The sequence below is a fragment of the Pygocentrus nattereri genome, chromosome 26 (genome assembly GCF_015220715.1).
Source record: "Pygocentrus nattereri isolate fPygNat1 chromosome 26, fPygNat1.pri, whole genome shotgun sequence".
NCBI lineage: Eukaryota > Metazoa > Chordata > Actinopteri > Characiformes > Serrasalmidae > Pygocentrus > Pygocentrus nattereri.
This window is the reverse complement of record NC_051236.1, coordinates 1760001-1780000: the sequence shown is the minus strand read 5'-3', so window position 1 is coordinate 1780000 and position 20000 is coordinate 1760001. Positions and strand designations below refer to the sequence as shown.

Here is a 20000-nt window from a genome sequence, read left to right as displayed (position 1 = left end):
CGTCTCACCTGTAATAGTTATTTTTCATTTTTTGTTTGGTTTGGTGGCTTTTTAATTTCAGTCTTGATCAGTGGAGTTCAGTTTGTGTTTTGCCCATCAAGAACATGCCTGTTTCTGGACTGGCCACTTGTTTTCAGGGGTGGACAAAAAGTGCAGAGCAACTGTTAAGTGAAAGTATAGGCCCTGTTTTAAAGCCATAGTGAATTAAATTGGAAATATGGAGCCAAAAATCCTTCTTGGAAGTAAAAAAGTATCTGCAATTGTACATAAATAAACAAAGTAAAAAAAATCATAACAGAAAATAAAAAATTTTCTTTTTAGGTGCTGTATGATGTGGTGGTGTGATGACATCAGCATTGTTGCTGTTGTTGTTATTATTATTATTATTATTATTATTATTATTATTATGAATGCATCCATTCATCTTGTTGCTGGTCATTCTCTTTCGCCTTCAGCGGTTCCAAGTCTAACTGTGTAAAAAAATATTTTTCCACTGTTATAAAATTATTTTAATTCAAATAATTCTATAATGTGCTGGAACTTTACTGATTATGAAGAGAAATGTTTCAAAATAACCTTTTATTTGAGATTTGTAACATGTAATACCTTAATTAAAAATGAAAGAGTAAGAAGTATGTTTTTCTTTGTAAAGTGTAATTGAGTAAAAGTACTCAATTCCAGTCATACTTGTGTAAAGTACAAATGTATCAAAAGAATGCTTAACTACAGTAACAAAGTACAATCACCTGAGTATTTGAGGATTTGGTTGGATGTGAGCCAGTAAGGTTCCTCTGTTCGCTTCGGAATTCATCCTGTTCCTGCTCGCTGTCAGTCACATCATCGATAGAGAAGAGGGAACCTGTTCTGGCAGCCACAGCACCACCACCTCATACCGCTCATTATGTTTCACAGATGAGATGATAGGCTTTGCATTATGAGCGGTTTCTTTTCTGTAGACCTTCTTGATCGCATCACTCTGCTTCAGGTTAATCATCTGTCTGTAAGACTTTATCCCAGGACTCTTTTAATGTACTTTTAGTAGATTTTCTGTTTACGAGGCTTTGCAGTGGTTTGTATTTTGTGGTAAAGTCTTCCGTGTTGGTCAGAAACCAGCCTTCAGGTATTTAATTTCCAGTCAACGTGGCCATTAAGCACAACTTAATTATTATTCAATGTCAGGAAAAAAAGCAAAAAATATAAATTCCACAGAAACGTCACCAAATTACATATAAAATCAAAATTTAAAATATTTAACGTATGTTGTTTTTACCTTTGATACAGCTTCTATTCTTTTCCCAAAGAAATCTGCAGCCATACCTCCAAAGTTCAGTCTTAGAAGTTGGTTTTGCGTTTAGAAAGTAATGCCAAACACATCACCCCATTGAAATCCCAGGCTTATTATATACTTATTATATATAGTTACTATGTTCAGTAACTACAGGGACTTCAATGCAGACTGGTTGAGCTATTCTTAGGTTATAACTCCTTGGGCCAGCTGGCAATCCATGGCCTGTTAGGGGTTTAAATGGCATTGAGGTTTGGACTCTGGGCTGGTCTATACATACTTTCAGACCCCTAGCGTTGAGCTCTCTGTACGTTCTGCGTAGTGTTCTTGATTTCGGGTCATTCACTGCTGTGGTCTTTTGTACTGAGGATCTGGTTGGACGTGGTTGGAGATTATGGACTACCAAGCTCACCATTGTGCCATTGTGTTCTTCCTTCTTAATGTACAAAACAGTTGATTTTGCCACACATATTGTTTTGGCTGTATCTGTGCTAGATTTATTCTGCTTTTTCAGCTTCACTATGATCTGCTTTACTGGCATTGACACATCTTTGGCCCACATGTTGAGAGACAACAGCAACAGATGCAAATGCGGCATCCAGAATCAGCACTAGACCTTTTTTTAGCTCTGTTCTGCACAGAATAATGATGCAACATTGCACAGCTGGCAAAGAAACAGCTGAGGTGCCAGTGGAACAGCAAGCTTATAAGCATTGTTTCATTTCAAATCGAATGTGCTGGAGTCCAGAGCCAATACAACAAACCTTATATTACTGTCCCGTCCAGTTTACCAGCGGTATAACATGCAGCATGTCACCTGTTCATTATTGTGCACCGATCTTCCTGATCTGGAACTGGCAGCATGATGTTTGACATGTGAAGTCCGTTAAGCGCCGTTTGTCTCTCTTTGATTCAGTCTTGGTCAAATAAATAAATAAATGAATAAAGATAAACCTCAGAAGTTGCCACGGTAACGGAATATCAAATCAAATCAAATTTATTTGTATAGCGCTTTTTACAACGGATGTTGTCACAAAGCAGCTTTACAGGATTTCAGAAAAGACAAAGTTTCCACAGGACTGTAAGAATGTACAGAAACCCCCCAGTGGGCAAGCCAGGGGCAACAGTGGCAAGGAAACACTCCCTCAGAACTGAGGAAGAAACCTTGGGAGGAACCAGGCTCACCAGGGGGGACCCGTTCTCCTCTGGTCAAACTACCTACAAGTGATTATACTACTAATATTAATAGCAGTAATATTGGTATTAGGAATAACTAGGAGTCTATGAGAACATCAGGGTAGGGTGGGCAGCTCATCCAAGGAGGTTGGTGGTAGCTGAGGCGTGGGCAGCTGGTCTGAAGTGGAATAAAATTACACTCAAGAATTGAATTGGTAAATAAATGTTAATGGCATGGTAGTGAATGTTATCGATGATAATACGATCAAACTTTCCTCACAGATAAACTTGAGTAGAAGTAAACATATTGTACAGTACTCGTTGTACCATCATCAACATTACATGCAAAAACTCAGAGAACACTGTAGAATCACTGGTGGTTTGGATAGTGAATGAAACGGCTATATTTGTGTTGCAGACATTGAGACGCCTGGTTCCTATCACCACCACTGTAAAGAAATCGGAGTCTGTAAGTTTCTCTACAAAGAACAGTTTCACATCAAGCCACTCTAAAAGACTCTGTTTACATCTGAACCGTTGAATTATGCAGAATCCTTTAAAAACTCGAAGGAATTCCCCAATAATAGGCCCAGATGATATATCGGTCAGGCACTAGTTTCAGCTGAAACGTTCTTTGATCCACATTGTGGATGGAATCACATGTGGACAGCAGCATCTCCTACCGCTCCGCTTTTGAGAGACTCACTCAGACGAGGTCCATATATTTCTTTCTGTCGTTTCTTTTAACATATGCAGCTCTCCTTTTTTTTAAAAGACAGACAGACAACGCAGAGTCAGAATCTCCCTCTCAAAGCCCAAAGATCAAAGCCTCTCTCACTCTGTCCGTCTCTTTGCATGCAAAACCATCTCTCCTCTCACCCCCACCTCCTCCCTCCCCTGCTGTACAGGCCTGAGGACGTTAGGCCAGCCCTATCGTTAACTCTGTCTTGTCCAGTTTAATCTGACCATCTCTTCCATTCCCATAAGCAAATTGTGTGGGATGGCCTAACTGAAAAGAACAGCGGGTTCGCATCATCTTAACAAGCCACTCAAGCAACGCAAACTGGGGCGTCAGGCTTTATTATTATTATTATTATTATTATAATTTATATTCAAATGTGTGGAATCACTTGCTGTGTCTGCAACAACTTTTGTTCATTTATATGCAATAGTAAATTACACTGTGTGGGTTAAATATCCAAAAGTATTTGCTAAAAGATATTTTTAGATGTTTTGACCAGTATTCCAAGAATTCTCTGAATGGTAATTTATTAAATGATGCATAATTTACTGTTTGCATTTTGTCTCAAGTGATTTGTTTTGAGATTTGCTCTCCATTTTTGAAATGTAATGAATTCTGGACATTCTCAGTGTGTACAGTGGTTTTCTAACACATTTAATATTTCTTAGTCTTCAGTTACAGTCCTATCCTAATAATTGCAGGAAGACCACATTAGAATAATCGTATGCATTTTTCTGCTGATAGATTAGTTTTATATTACTGAAAACACACATTCCAAACTTTTCAGCTGCAACAAAATTTGAGCCAGGCGACCAAAATGCAGAGATGCTGTAAATTAAACTTAAAATAAATAAATAAATAAATAATAATAATAATAAAAACAATGGAGATCCCTTTTGAGTTGACTCCATGGGCCAGTGTGGCATGTTGCTGTTACAGATGTGCCATTCAAGAATCATTTTGAGTTGCTTCTCCACTCTGAGCGGGACTTGTTTTTCTATACCAGTACAACAAGCATTACAGTTAGTCTATGTAAATTTCATATCAACATAGTTACACTTGGTAAAGTGCCATCTGTGTAGGTGGGCTCTGCAGCACAAACAACTGGTGGGAGTGGACATGCGGGTTTAACTGACCAACACTTTCAACAGGAAACAGATGATCGCTTGATTTAATCTGGATATTATGTGTCTCTGGTATTTGTGTGTGTAAATGTTGAAGGGGTGGGGTGGGGGGTGGGGGGTGGGGGGTGCAGAGCACACAAACCGCTATCAGGCAGTGTGTAGCTCACGCATGTATGGAAATTGGTAGCAAATATCTCCATCTAAAGTGAACTATTTAAATATTCAAATATGACCCCAAAACAATTTGACGCAGCTGCTTTGCATGCAGTGTTATTTGTTGGTGTAGATGGGTTGGAAGAGGCAGGAGAACTGGAAACAGAGCCTGGTGTTGGAGATCTTCCCGCAGCTCGTTAGCCGTAGTGAGAAAAGAACAGCTTACTTTGTCTGACCGTACGTCTCGGTAAGTTTCCTTCATAGAGCATTAGTTCACGTCTAATCTGCTGACTTCACTGGCAGAGTTTACCGTATGAAAAGAATCGGCACAACGCCATGGACCAGTCTCTTCTGGCTGGTTCGTTAGAGAACCAATTTTGTGGACGAGATGCATGAATGAGTTTGTAAAGTGTAAAGAACCTCCACATAATGTTACGGTTCTATATCCGTTTAAAGGTTTCTTACAACTTTGCCAAGAACCCTTTAGGAACCTGTATGATGTCCATATGGCTGCTAATGTTTTATTTTATGGCTGTGTTCAGAATTGCTACTATGTAAAATGTCTCTGTACGTTGCTGTGCGTTCGATCTTAAAGCTTCTCCAGCTTTAAACTGGAGTGACGCGGCGTGAGCGGCAAACCTGAACTGCTTACCCACAGAAAAGCAGAGAGCATTTCAGACCACGTTCGCCTGTAAATGCTCAAATAAAGTCCATGGAGACAACTTCTGATCATAGCTACTGTCCCTAGCTTGGCTTTTGGCTACATTTCAACAATGATATCATTTTATTTCAGCAGAAGTCCTGCATTCCTTACAGAGGCGATTTTGCGTATGTGTACTTTGTTGCATTAGACGTGAAACTAAACAGCAGCTTTAGATGTTGGTGTGCAGAACTTGTTGGGCTACCTTAGCAGAACTTCTGTAACTGGGGTATGGAGTGTCTCCACCCCATTAAAGCAGTCTCTTCTCCATTGTAACAGGATTTCATTCCACTTATGATGAAGATTTTTACGCTGTGTCCGGCATTTTTTTTTATCTGCTGGTCTTGCTTTACAAGCTAATGGAAATGCTGACGTATTTAAATATTAGAGTAAATATAAAAGCAATAATGCAAAAAAGGTGTCATTTTATGCATTTCAGTGTTTTGTTTTAACCGTTTTCGAGCTTCTCTTTGCGTCTGCGCAGCTGAGTGGGCATTGTGAACGCTACTGTTTTGTAAACCTGTCATGCATTAGTGTTTGTATGCATTTAGTCTGATGTTATATGGTATTTAAACAAGCTGAATTATTGGAAAAAAGTTATTGAACAGCTTTTTTTTTTTTTATTTACTTAATTTATACACACACACACACACACACACACACACACACATATATATATATATATATAGGGTGGGCCATTTATATGGATACACCCAAATAAAATGGGAATGGTTGGTGATATTAACTTCCTGTTTGTGGCACATTATTGGAAGCTTTCCACTTTGGAAGCTGGCACGTTCCCTGAATTTTTCCAGCAAGATGGTGCACCAACACATTATGGGTGTCAGGTCCGAGCATTCCTAGATGAACGGTTTCCTGGAAAGTGGATTAGTCGTCGTGGGCCAGTAAAATGGCCCCCAAGGTCTCGTGATCTGACCCCCTTAGACTTTTATCTTTGGGGTCATCTGAAGGCAATTGTCTATGCTGTGAAGATACGAGATGCGCAGCACCTGAAACTACGGATACTGGAAGCCTGTTCCAGCTTTTCTTCTGCAGTGTTGCTCTCAGTGTGTGAAGAGCGGGAGAAGAGGCTGCACTGACGATCCACATTTTATAAGTGGTCAGAAACTTGTAAATAACTCATGAAAGAATAGAGTTACGTTAAAACCAAGCACACCAGTGTTTTTCTTGTGAAATTCTCAATCAGTTTGACGTGTCACACGACCCTCTTCCCATCGAAAAAAACTAAAGTGGGATCCAAAATGGCCGACTTCAGAATGGCCACCATGGTCAACACCCATCTTGAAAAGTTTTCCCCCTCCCAGATACTAATGTGCCTCAAACAGGAAGTTAATATCACCAACCTTTCCCATTTTATTTGGGTGTATCCATATAAATGGCCCACCCTGTATGTATGTATGTATGTATGTATGTATGTATATATATATATATATATATATATATATATATACACACACACACACACACACACACACACACACACACATATATTTCACTGTAGTGTGGCCAGTAATATTAGAACAAATATCAAAACAGTAATGCAAAAAGTGATTTTTCAGTGCATGACTGTGGGCATTATAAAAACGATTTTTATTATGTTTATTATTTAATATTTCCTTTTATTTGTTTGTTTGTTTGTTTGTTTAGACTCTGTTTGTGTTTGTATGAATTTGCTCTGATGTGTTTTTACAAGCAAAGATGTTGGTCATGTTCAGATAAATTAGTTTGAAGTAGTTGACGTAAGAAATGTGAGCCGTGCTGTTTAGACCCAAGCTGTTGCTGAATGCCGTTAATTCTGAGTCTCTTGCCAGGTTGACAGTGTAAAGGTTCAGGTTTGCACATGGGAGCCTGATTAGCCTCTCGCTGTGGCCTGTGAGTGCGATACTATTGACCATGGCCTTCCAAACCTCATCATTTCTCTCGACTTTTAAAAACAATGGGTTCTATTGTAGACGTGCTGGGCAGATGTTTATTTAAAGTCTCCTCTCTCACACAGTAATGCATGTCGCACCCAAAGAAAACAGACCGTTCCTCCTGCGTTTGACAGGGAAGGGAGGAGGCACCAAGGCAGAGAAAAGAGACAGAGGGGAAAAAGGGGGAATAAATTGAGAGACAGAGCGGTGACTTACGAGGAGGGAGAGAGTGTGAGTGAGAGAGAGCAAGGGAAGGGAGATGGAGTGAGAGGTAACATCTGTAAAGGAACAAACCATTGCGGTGGGGGGGGGGTGCTGGAGACACATTCTGAGGGGGTTTACAGCGGAAAGAGAGAGAGAGAGAGAGAGAGAGAGAGAGAGAGAGATTACTCTAGCAATCCGTGACGTGTAGTGAGTATCAATGAGAGGTGTAATTAGGGGGAATCAGCGATTTTTAATTTTAATTCTGTTCTATATGCTGCGCAATAACTGGGAAGCAATGAATAATTTAAAGGCGAGAACTGGCACAGGACACTGTTTAAATTTAGCTAGTGTCATTGTCCAGCTGCCTGATTAATTGGTTATCTGTCTCAACTTTAAATCCGAATGAAATATCTATATTCATCTCCCCTCCGTTTTTCACCCCACGCTGCACAGAAAAAATTCTAATCAAGCGATGAAAAGATGTGGTTGAGCGAAGATTCAAAATGAGTTCTGCTGTAAAGCTTTTGTGCTGGAGTGGTTGGATGTCTAGCATCTGTTCATTTTGAGAGAAATGGCATATTATAAGTACGTGTGAGTGATTGTTGGCATGTTTTATTCTAAAGTGATTCTAGATGAAGTGATTAATTTGTGTGTTAGAACAAAAGAGTCGGATATACCACCATCTCTGTAGGAGACATGCACTGTAATGCTATGTTTACATGTTGTTGATCTTGAAAAAATCAGCCACGGTATGTGACCTACAGCAGCATGCGGTCTTGTATATGTTGCCATGGCGATAGAATTACTGGAATAACATGCGTTTTCAGGGCAGGGTGACGGTCTTGGACTCTGCTTTGTCCTGAAAAGATTTTAAACACGCTAAAATGCATTTTTGTTTGTTTGTAAACAATCGACATTCAGGTTATTGCGCCACTCCGGCTGTCTGGAAAAGTTCGGACAGTTGACCTCGACAGTACCGCTGACCGTTACAATGGCTGACTTTTACTTTTCATTCAAAAACCTGGAAAGCCTGTTTTGCCCTCGTCCTTGTACCGTCATAATGTAAATGCAGCATAAGGGTGGACGATATGATCAAAGTATACCTTCCCAGTCTGGGATGCAGTGGTCACTGCCTTGACCACATACTCAGTTTCTTGCATACTGTCGCTGGCCTAACTATCAAGTCCAAAATGCCAACTTTATGGAAAGCGAAAACATTCTTAACTTACAACGCAAGATAATGTAGCACAACTTAATCACAGACCATTTTGGTCCATTTCTATTGATCATGAAATGCCCACACAGCGTAAAAGGCAGCTGCTGTCAAACGATGTAAAGAAGAAAGGATGGAGTGTGTCGTTTCTCTACCACACCGCTTTGGTTGCATTGTGTTCTGGTATTAAATCAGTGTCGTATTTTACAGCCGCTGCATGCGACAAGCAGGAGTAGTAGCCAGGCACACAAAGTGTAGTTTTAAACTTGGAGATATTGAAATACCCTCAACATTTTTTCGGTTATTTTCATTTTATATTCAGCGATGCACAGTGTGCATTAGGCTATCCAGAGTTTGTTAGTCCCGTGTAAATATCAGAGAATTGAACAAACACTCTTAGTTTCGAATGTGTGATGTCTATGATGCATAGAGGCAAAGACAGAAGCCGAAGTCTCTCTTTTAGTACCACAGCACACAAAACTATCCATTCTTGTCTCATTTGTTTAAAGATTCTTGGATATTATTGGAAATGAGGTCATTAAACCATTGGACACTAGTTTATAGCATGTTTGGTTTGGGCTTTTTGAAGTTGCTTGCGTAAGCCAGTAATGACAGGATAGTAGACCAGAGTGGAATGATATTTCATGCGCACATCCAGACTAAATATATCTTTGGCTCTTTCAGGAAGTCTCAGCTGACCAACTCTCTGACTCTCATCAGCTGATCGTTCTTTTATATTGAATAATTGATTTGTATCCCTTGAATAATTGAGTGATGTTAATTTCTGATCAAATTAATATTAACACTCCCTTAAATATTGATGTGGTGGGAGGAGAGCGTTAAACCGATGGAACTGTTAACAGTCTGATAAATAGACACGGGCAAGTCCCGAGTTAGTCTGGAGCCATTAGTCTTTCGTCAGGACTCGTATATAGGGGTAAAAAATGAATGAGATGTTTTTCAGATCTTCTGGGTCTTAGGGCCCCGCTGAGGGAAGTTTAAGGGTTTCCTCTCCAGCTGAATTCTAAAATAACACTGTCTGGCCTCAAAAGATGACTTGAGGTTTCTAGCAGAGCGATAACCTGCCCAACAGCTCAAACTGCTACAGCTCTACTTTTTTATGAAATAAAGAAACAAAGAAATGAGCAAATTATTTCTTTATATCTTCATAAAATTGTAAACATCTGGCATTTTGGGCTAGGATATGTGTCCAAAAGTATCCAGACACGCCTTTCATTATTAGTAATTCCGGCCACTTGCATGCTGATACATGTGTACAATCACTGTTGAGTAGAATGAGATGCTCTGGAGCAGCTACATAGCCTAAGGTCACCGTGCCCAATGGTGAGTATTGGTTAGAGAGGGAAACGAAGCCCCCCAGCACTAGGCTGTGGAGCTGTGTCCTTTGGAGTAATGGAGCTCGATCCAGTACCTTTGGAATGAGAACTAATCCAGAACTGATCATCCAACATTAGTACCTGAAGTGACTGATGGTTTTGTGGCTGATTGCAATCAAATCCTCACAACAATGTTCCAACATATTCCGTAAAGCCTTCCCAGAAGAGTAGAGGCCGTTACTGTTGCCACTGTTGGAACCTAACCTTGTCGTATGTCGTCACTGTCCAAGGAAAAGCAAGTGTCTCCAAAACAGTAACAAACTGAATCTTTCTTATCTTTCAGTGTTCATGTAAAGGGATTTTATTCCAAGTGATTTTGGAGAATTTTTTATTGGTCCATTCCTCATGACATTTTCATATAACGTGAAGGACCGCTGGTGTGTTGAAATTATGTAGGGAAAAAATTGCTAAAAATGGAGATACATGGTTTGGACTATGGACTTTAGTGACCGTATCCATTTCTCTTACACACCGTTTGAAAATGCCAGCTGTCCTGTATGTTGGGTCAAAATTTCATGAGTGATGGATCTTTCCTTTGATCATCCTCTTTTAACATTTTTTTTTTGGTAATTTTTTTCTTTGGACAGTGACTGTGTGTGTGTGTGTGTGTGTGTGTGTGTGTGTGTGTGTGTGTGTGTGTGTGTGTATATGCTGCAGTCATGCTATTTTTGACAGTTAAGTGGTTCTTCTTCACATTTCATTTAGTCTGTGAAATTCCCTTCTTCCGATGTGTGGCCTGGATTTATTAATCTGCGTTCTTCCAGCTCCCATATTCTCCAAATTGACTGCATATTTTATTTTTGCATAACAATGTATTGCCAAAATTAAATATTCATAGTCATCTGAAAACAATACATTGCTTCAGCTAAAATGATAGCCCCTGTAATAAATATGGTCACATTTAATGATATTACTGAATTTTAATGCTGGTTTAAAACCATAATAAAGGCAACATGAAAGACTTGCTATTCAGCGTTAGATAGCCAGGGAGAAGCAAATGATTTCGACTATGTGATATTTAAATTATTTTCAGATGAACAGAGAATTGAGCAGGGAGATGGAGAGGGGTTTCCGCTGGTGATACTTCGGGGGCTTTGTTTCCGTGGTGTGGCTCATTAGTGGAGCAAGGCCGTGGAAGCACCAGCGTACACTAAACACACACACACACACACACACACACACACACACACACACACACACACACACACACACACTCGCACTCATACACACTATAACTCGGAGCCCCCTTCAAGGGGCTTTAAGCGTGCCGTTTAAAGCGCACACTGGCTCTTTGAGGAACGGCTGGCCGAGGATCTGGCCTGATTAAAATGACAATAGTCTAATTAACTCGACCTCAGTGTCGCCGCACAATGCGGACGTTTGGCCCACGAGCCTCCCTTATTCTCTGCTTCTTTGTCTTCACCCAGTTCCAGAAGTGAGACATTTTGCCCCCCCCTTCTCTCTTTCTCAACGTACTGCTCCAAACCATTTTTTCCCAATGCAAGATTGTGCTAATGGCAATTATTTTTATAAGCTAATTAAATTGAGGGCTTTCTCATTGCTTTCGCGCCCAGCCCTTGAGGGAGTTTGTCATTTAAGAAGGGGGGGGGGGGGCGTACATTACAAGCACCTTCAAGCAGTTGTTAGCCATTCGAACTACTATGCACACTTAAAAAAACCTTCTGTTTGCGTTCAACCTGATTTGGTCTCTCTCAACATGCTTAATTACTCTTGTTCTCAGCTCGCTGCAGTGGCAGTTAGCAGCTGAAGAAGAATCACTTAACTAGATGTCCACAGTCCATTGCTGGGGATGGTTTATACCCCTCTAGCCAACACTTGGCAATAGGAATGGTGAGCTTAGGCTCATCCAACGCTATTGGTCAGTGCTTTTCTATGGAGACTGTACAAGCTGTGTTTGTGCCATGGGTGGACCTTAAAGTACCTTAATTCTCTAATTACAAGCCCTGTCTGGATCATGTTTGGACAGTGAAAATGGTTAACACATCTTCAGGAAACGAGCTCTCTGCAAATTTTAATGCATATTTTCTATTTATATGCATTTAATTTATTAGTAAAACATACATTTTAAAATCCACATTTTATGTTTTATTTATTTTCCAATATTTGGAAATTTGTGCAGAAAGTTGTACAACTTACGGAAATCCATTAGAAACTAGTCATACTTATTGGGCTTCCATATAGATGCACTATACAGCTGTACAAATACAGTTAGAGACTGTAGGCCGTCTGTTGCTGTACAGTTTATCAGCTCCCCTCTACCTCTTTCATTACTGGAATGGGCCCATTATGCCAGGTGTAAAGACATTTACAGGGATGCACTGATGGGAATTGTGGTGGTATATTCGGTGGTATTCTTAAAGTATGAGGTTTGTCATAATCTATTTACTAGTATCCCACAAAGAGCAGCAGGTAGTGCAGCGAATAAAACACAGCAAGGTTATCCTCTTTAGCTGAATGGCTGAGTCAGGGATGTTTCAGGGACGATTCAGTTCATTCTTCTTCCACTGTGCGGTCAGATGTAGATATTTGTTTACAGGGTAAAGACCATAACGGTAGTGTGTGTGTGATATATATATATATATATATATATATATCATTCTAATGTAATCATCTGTCCTATGCTAATAGGAATTTATGTGCTGATGCCGATATGATTCCGAAAGCCTTGTGCCTCCCTCTAAACCTATATAGTAAAAGCTCTACCCCCCCCACCCCTCCACCCCTCCACCTCCCACATTGGAGAGATGGCAGACGACCACAGAGGAAACCATTTCCCTGCCAAGTGTGAGAATATAAGAGCAGATAGCATTCTGTTTAAAGCTCTAGAGTAGACATGATGCTTCAACTTTTCCTCCTGCTTCCACGACCCTCTGCCATTATTCGATTGGCTAATCTTGTCTGAAGGGGGTAGAAGAAAAAAAACACAGCTGTTAGGAAAAAGAGAAAGAAATGAGAGCTTCTCAGATGAGTGAGAAGGAAAGCGCTTTAAGTTCTCCTGCCCTAGTGCTGGTGATTAATGTCCATTGGGAGATAATTACGCTTTAGTCTTGAGCTAATGAAACAAAAACTTTTTTTTCTGCCTTTGCTTTTCTCTCATCTGAAAATAAAGGGCCGATCTTTTGTGCCGCTGTCTGAAGACATCTCCCATTCCTGACAGGGGCACACTGAGAATGCGTCTTGTTTTTTAGGCTGGAGGAAGATCCGCCCTCCCCTTCAAGGCACGCATGCTCCGGCTGTCAGTCGAGCAGTGATATGGCACGTCTCTCAGTGGATGCAGAATCGCAGGGTTTTCTCTCGCGCCACAGTTTTAGCCCTGCAGTCATGCACTGAGAAAATATACAGTGTACTGCTTGTACCTAAACAAAACAGAGACAAGAGGGGAAAAATGAGCTTTTTGTGGTTAAACTTTCAACTGAAAATCGTAAATACTCTAGCATCATAATAATAGAAATACAGTATTCAGTTGCGCTTTCATACGTTTTATATAAAGCTCAGTTACTGTTTTATAAAAACATACATCTATAAAAAATAAAATATATTAATGTAATGCTTTTAAGCACCTACAAAGCTGCTAATAATAATTATAACCATGATGTACAACAATGAAATATAGTTTAAAAGTTGTAGTTACAGAGTATTTTACTTATTGATAATTATCAGATCTCACCTTTAGAGGGCGGCAGTGAGTAACGTTTATTTGATGGTCGTTAATGACGTCTTTAGAGGGCGGAGCTGAGCGGCGTTTGTTTATTTGATGGTCGTTAATGACGTCTTTAGAGGGCGGAGCTGAGCGGCGTTTGTTCATTTGATGGTTGTTAATGACGTCTTTAGAGGGCGGAGCTGAGCGGCGTTTGTTTATTTGATGGTTGTTAATGACGCCTTTAGAGGGCCGAGCTGAGCGGCGTTTGTTTATTTGATGGTCGTTAATGACGTCTTTAGAGGGCGGAGCTGAGCGGCGTTTGTTTATTTGATGGTCGTTAATGACGTCTTTAGAGGGCGGAGCTGAGTGGCGTTTGTTTATTTGATGGTTGTTAATAACGCCTTTAGAGGGCGGAGCTGAGTGGCGTTTGTTTATTTGATGGTTGTTAATGACGCCTTTAGAGGGCGGAGCTGAGCGGCGTTTGTTTATTTGATGGTTGTTAATGACGTCTTTAGAGGGCGGAGCTGACCGGCGTTTGTTTATTTGATGGTTGTTAATGACGTCTTTAGAGGGCGGAGCTGAGCGGCGTTTGTTTATTTCATGGTCGTTAATGACGTCTTTAGAGGGCGGAGCTGAGCGGCGTTTGTTTATTTGATGGTCGTTAATGACGTCTTTAGAGGGCGGAGCTGAGTGGCGTTTGTTTATTTGATGGTTGTTAATGACGCCTTTAGAGGGCCGAGCTGAGCGGCGTTTGTTTATTTGATGGTTGTTAATGACGTCTTTAGAGGGCGGAGCTGAGCGGCGTTTGTTTATTTGATGGTTGTTAATGACGTCTTTAGAGGGCGGAGCTGAGCGGCGTTTGTTTATTTGATGGTTGTTAATAATTATTTATAATAATAAATCCATCTTCTCTCATTGTGTAGTTCCTTAAATCGTCACGTTCTGTTGTAAATGTGGAGAAATGCAGCCAGAGCCCAGATCCTGCTCTTTAACCGCACTAGAGCATCTTGAAGGACACTGAAATGCTGGTGATGTTGATGTTGTTTGTGAGGGACACACATGCGTTTAAGTGTCCGTTACAGAAGTCCACATCTGGTGTATAGAGCTGCACGACGGTGGAGTCAATCTTGACCCCCTCCCAGATCCTTCACTCTCACATTTCATCATCTGCTCTGCAGCTCTCCTCTCCTCACTCACTCCTTCTTTGGCCTTTGTGAGACCATCTGTTGTTATTATTTTCCTCTGATAATTGGCTTGAACAATGGAATGCCTGTGTCCCCCCTCGCCTTTGAAACACAACACCCTGTTTATTTTCAGGAGGACCCGTCTGTCTCTCTCTCTCACTCTCTTTCCCTTTTTCCCTCCTTTCTCTCCTACTTTATCCATCTGACAGTTCTCTCTCTTTTTTCATCTTTCTTTCTCACTAAATTGCTTATTCTTTTGCCATCTCTGTTTTCTCTCTCTTTCTGTCTTCCACTGTCTCACTCCCAATTTGTCTCTCTTATTCTTTACTTTTTCTCCATCTTTCGTTTTTACTTCTTCATTCTTTATTTTCCTCTACCTCTCTCTCTCTCTCTCTCTGTATCTACCTCTCTATCTATCTCTGTCTCTCTGTCTGTGTTTCTGCTCTTTCTGTCTTTCTCTCTGGTGAGGTATTCCTTGTTGGACTCTCAGCCTTTCTCCAACTTCTCCTCCAGGAGAGAGATGAACGAGTGCAGTCGTTTATAAACTGTGTTTATTAGGTTTATCCCACTTTCCTCTGTACGCATAGCTTGGCCACTTAATATAGTAACACAATGAAAGTAATGTTTTTGAATTATTAGAGGTAATAAATACATTCTGATGTATTCATTAATTTTTTGCAGGCTTATTTTTCCCATTCGCTATAAAATTGCCTTTAACGTGGAAACGCTTTTCTTTCGGGTTGAATTTCAGCAAATAAGACAAATACCAATTAGCTACATAACACAGCGCGATTGTTGACAGAACATTAATACAGTAAGGAATGATTTTATGTATGTCAGTGTTTCTGTTTCACTCTTTCCAAACAGTAAGAGTTGTAGTTATTGCCCAGTATCTGGTTTGGCTAATCCGTACTTCATGGCTTTGGGCACAGAGCAGGAATCTGGAACAAACCTTGTTCTTCAGACTGGCTCTCAGGATATCAACTTTTTTTGAAAAAGAGAAATTCATGTTAAGTTTTACTGTGCTTGTTTACATTTATTTAAATTATATATGATAACACATTTCCCAGCCACGTGGTTTTAAATAATGTCCTTTAGTATTTTTTCACACAGCATTGTTTGTGTGTGTCTATTGTTGTAATTTTTTTTCATCATTTCAACACTCCAGCTGTGCTTTATGTCCTGTGAAAATTTCATGATGACTGGACCAATTGAAATGCTCTAAAATCACTTGGAATAAAATCTCATTACATTGACTTGCATTGAAAGATGAGAGTCGTCCCTGCTCCTGTGGAGTTACTACTTAGGAGACAGTGATTATTTATATATATATATATCACACAGACACACACTCTATATTTCCAAAAGTATTCACTTACCCATTGAAATCATTGAGTTCAGGTGTTCCAGTCACTTCCATGGCCACAGGTGTATAAAGCCGAGCCCCTCGGCCTGCAGACTGCTTCTACAGACATTAGTGAAAGAATGGGTCGCTCTCAGGAGCTCAGTGAATTCCAGCGTGGTACTGTGATCGGACACCACCTGTGCAGCAAGTCCAGTCGTGAAATTTCCTCACTACTAAATATTCCACAGTCCACTGTCAGTGGGATTATAACAAAGTGGAAGCGATTGGGAACGACAGCAGCTCAGCCACGAAGTGGTCGGCCACGTAAAATGACAGAGCGGTCAGCGGATGCTGAGGGGCATAGTGCGCAGAGGTCACCAACTTTCTGCAGAGTCAATCACTACAGACCTCCAAACTTCATGTGGCCTTCAGATCAGCTCAAGAACAGCAAAGAGAGCTTCATGGAATGGGTTTCCATGGCCGAGCAGCTGCATCCAAGCCTTACATCACCAAGCGCAATGCAAAGCGTGGAATGCAGTGGTGTAAAGCGCCACCACTGGACTCTTGTGCCGAGTGTAAAGTTTGGTGGAGGGGGGATCATGGTGTGGTGTTGGTTTTCAGGAGTTGGGCTCGGCCCCTTGGTTCCAGTGAAAGGAACTCAATGCAAATAAACAGAATTTGTCCACTGAAGTTTGCAGGAAAATGCCATATTTAGGTTTGTACCATGTAGACTCAGGAAATCAGTCATTGGAATGTTGATACTCAGGCCAACGTATTTCGACACTACTTTTAAATCCAAAATGTGGCGATTTTATACTGTGGTGATTTTTTTTTCTCCTGTCTCTGATTGATTGGGGTCAGTCAGGGTCAGTCCAGGTAAGACGCGCCAGTCAGGCAGCGGTGTTGCCAGTGCCAGTGCTTCATTTGCTGAGTGTTTGTGTTTATGCAAAGGGGGGCCTCTTCCTGCATATTTAATCTTGGGCTCTGGCTCTGGCTTTTGTTGTGTTTAGACCACATACCTCCAGTCCCTGCGAGAGAGAGAGAGAGAAAGAGAGAGAGAGAGTGAGAGAGAGGGTGAGGGTGAGTGAGTGTATGGGTGAGTCTGCTGTTCACACTCTATCACCTCTGTACTCAGTGGTGCCACAGTGGAGCTGAGAATGTGAAGGTTAGGGTCAGTTTCTGGACCAGCTGTAGTGCAGACTGTTGGAGTCATGCATGGGTGAGTTACTGTAGCCTCTTCTCTCTCTCTCTCTCTCTCTCTCTCTCTCTCTCTCTCTCTCTCTCTCTCTCTCTCTCTCTCTCTCTCTCTCTCTCTCTCTCTCTCTCTCTCTGTCTCTCTCTCTCTCTCTCTCTCTCTCTCTCTCTCTCTTTCTCCCTCTCTCCCTCTTTCTCCCTCTCTCTCTCTCTCTCTCTCTCTCTCTCTCCCTCTCCCTCTCTCCCTCTCATTCTCTCTCTTTCTCCCTCTCTCTCTCCCTCTCTCTCTCTCTCTCTCTCTCTCTCTCTCCCTCTCCCCCTCTCCCTCTCATTCTCTCTCTCTCTTTCTCCCTCTCTCCCTCTCTCTCTCGCTCTCTCTCTCCCTCTCTCTCCCTCTCTCTCTCTGAAGTGATCATGGCTCTGAGGGTGTGAGAGTGAGAGAGAGATTCTTTCGTCTGGCTCTCACTGTAGCAAACGTGCGAACCCGAGCAACTAGAAGAGCGTCTGTCTCTCTTTTCTCGTCCAATGAGGTCAAGATTTTACGATGAGGAACACGTCTGAGTCAGAACTGCAGACTCTCTCTTTAGCTCTCTCCCTCTTTTCTTCTCCCCCACTCTCTCTTTTTTCTGCTATCTCTCTCATTCGCCTTCCTCTTCTCCCTCGCTCTCTCCATTCTTGTTCACTCATCTTTTTCTTCTAAATCGGTTTCCCCCTTCTCTCTCTCTCTCTCTCTCCCTCTCTTTTCCTCCTTCTTCCCCCTCATTCTTTCTTTCTTTCTCTCTCTCTCTGTCTGTCTCTCTCTCTCTCTGCTTCTCCTTCCTCTTCTCTCTATCTCCATTCTTGTCCACTCTTTTTTCTCATCATTCTGTTTCTTTCTTTCTTTCTTTCTTTTCTTTCCTTGTTTCTTTATTTATTTCCTTCTCTCCTTCTTTCTTTTTCTTTCCTTCCTTCCCTCCTCTATTCTACTCTGTTCTGCTTTCTTTTACTTTTCTTTCTCTCTTCCTCTTCTCCTCTTCTCTCTCTTGCTCGCTCACCCTCTCTCTCTCTCGTTCATGGGTTCATTTGTTCTACTATCTTTGTCCGGGAAAATGGAATCTATGGGTTTTTGTTATTAATAGCACGATGGAGAGAGAGAGAGAGAGAGAGAGAGAGAGAGACGTAACGTGATCTCACGGGAGAGAAAGGACAGTCAGGAGTGGTTGAAATGTTGGAGAGGAATCCAGCCTTTTAATATCATTGCATAATCAGACTGATGTTCACCTCGTTCTACCATCACTGAGACCCAGTCGTCTCTTCGAGAGGTTAAATGTGTGCGGTTGTGTCTGTGTGTAAATTGGTGTGTATTAGTGGTGTAACAGTACACCGAATCTTACTGTAAGCAATTGTATCATAATTGCTCATATTCTATCACAGTTAGCATGTTATGCTTTATACTGATAAGAAACCACTTGTAGATCATAAGACTTCACTGTGCCATTATAAAGCCTCACGTTATATTATTATATTTAATTATATTGTATATAAGGAAAGTTTAAGGCACATTTATCCACTGTTGAACTGAGATCAGGCACTACTGAATTACGTCATTGCACTCGTGACTGCATTCTTCCACAGTAGTTAGGTTTCGCAGTCATTTGTTTACAGCACAGTAGTTATAGTTCATCCCTGAGTCAAACGCATGTAAACAAAACTCATTTATTGAGACACATCATGGGTCTTAGGAGAACAGTGAAAATTCTGACTTCTGACTAGTGCTATAACACCTTTAGAGGGCGGAGCTGAGCGGCGTTTGTTTATTTGATGGTCGTTAATGACGTCTTTAGAGGGCGGAGCTGAGTGGCGTTTGTTTATTTGATGGTCGTTAATGACGTCTTTAGAGGGCGGAGCTGAGCGGCGTTTGTTTATTTGATGGTTGTTAATGACGTCTTTAGAGGGCGGAGCTGAGCGGCGTTTGTTTATTTGATGGTCGTTAATGACGTCTTTAGAGGGTGGAGCTGAGCGGCGTTTGTTTATTTGATGGTTGTTAATGACGTCTTTAGAGGGCGGAGCTGAGTGGCGTTTGTTTATTTGATGGTCGTTAATGACGTCTTTAGAGGGCGGAGCTGAGTGGCGTTTGTTTATTTGATGGTCGTTAATGACGTCTTTAGAGGGCGGAGCTGAGCGGCGTTTGTTTATTTGATGGTCGTTAATGACGTCTTTAGAGGGCGGAGCTGAGTGGCGTTTGTTTATTTGATGGTCGTTAATGACGTCTTTAGAGGGCGGAGCTGAGCGGCGTTTGTTTATTTGATGGTTGTTAATGACGTCTTTAGAGGGCGGAGCTGAGCGGCGTTTGTTTATTTGATGGTCGTTAATGACGTCTTTAGAGGGTGGAGCTGAGCGGCGTTTGTTTATTTGATGGTCGTTAATGACGTCTTTAGAGGGCGGAGCTGAGCGGCGTTTGTTTATTTGATGGTCGTTAATGACGTCTTTAGAGGGCGGAGCTGAGTGGCGTTTGTTTATTTGATGGTCGTTAATGACGTCTTTAGAGGGCGGAGCTGAGCGGCGTTTGTTTATTTGATGGTCGTTAATGACGTCTTTAGAGGGCGGAGCTGAGCGGCGTTTGTTTATTTGATGGTCGTTAATGACGTCTTTAGAGGGCGGAGCTGAGCGGCGTTTGTTTATTTGATGGTTGTTAATGACGTCTTTAGA

General features: G+C 41.3%; 1 protein-coding gene across 4 annotated transcripts in view; it reads left to right on the top strand.

Annotated features, from left to right (window-relative positions):
- foxp1b (forkhead box P1b) overlaps positions 1–20000 on the top strand; it is a 310010-nt gene that overhangs the window by 83591 nt on the left and 206419 nt on the right. The window contains exon 1 of one of the 4 annotated variants that reach the window (XM_017691912.2): positions 4656–4727. The exons of 2 other annotated variants lie outside the window; for them this stretch is intronic. The gene's annotated coding sequence lies outside the window, so the exon portion shown is untranslated. Of the gene's footprint in view, positions 1–4655; positions 4728–17318; positions 17338–20000 lie in introns of those variants that run through there. One more of the 4 variants, XM_017691913.2, reaches the window with a different exon arrangement.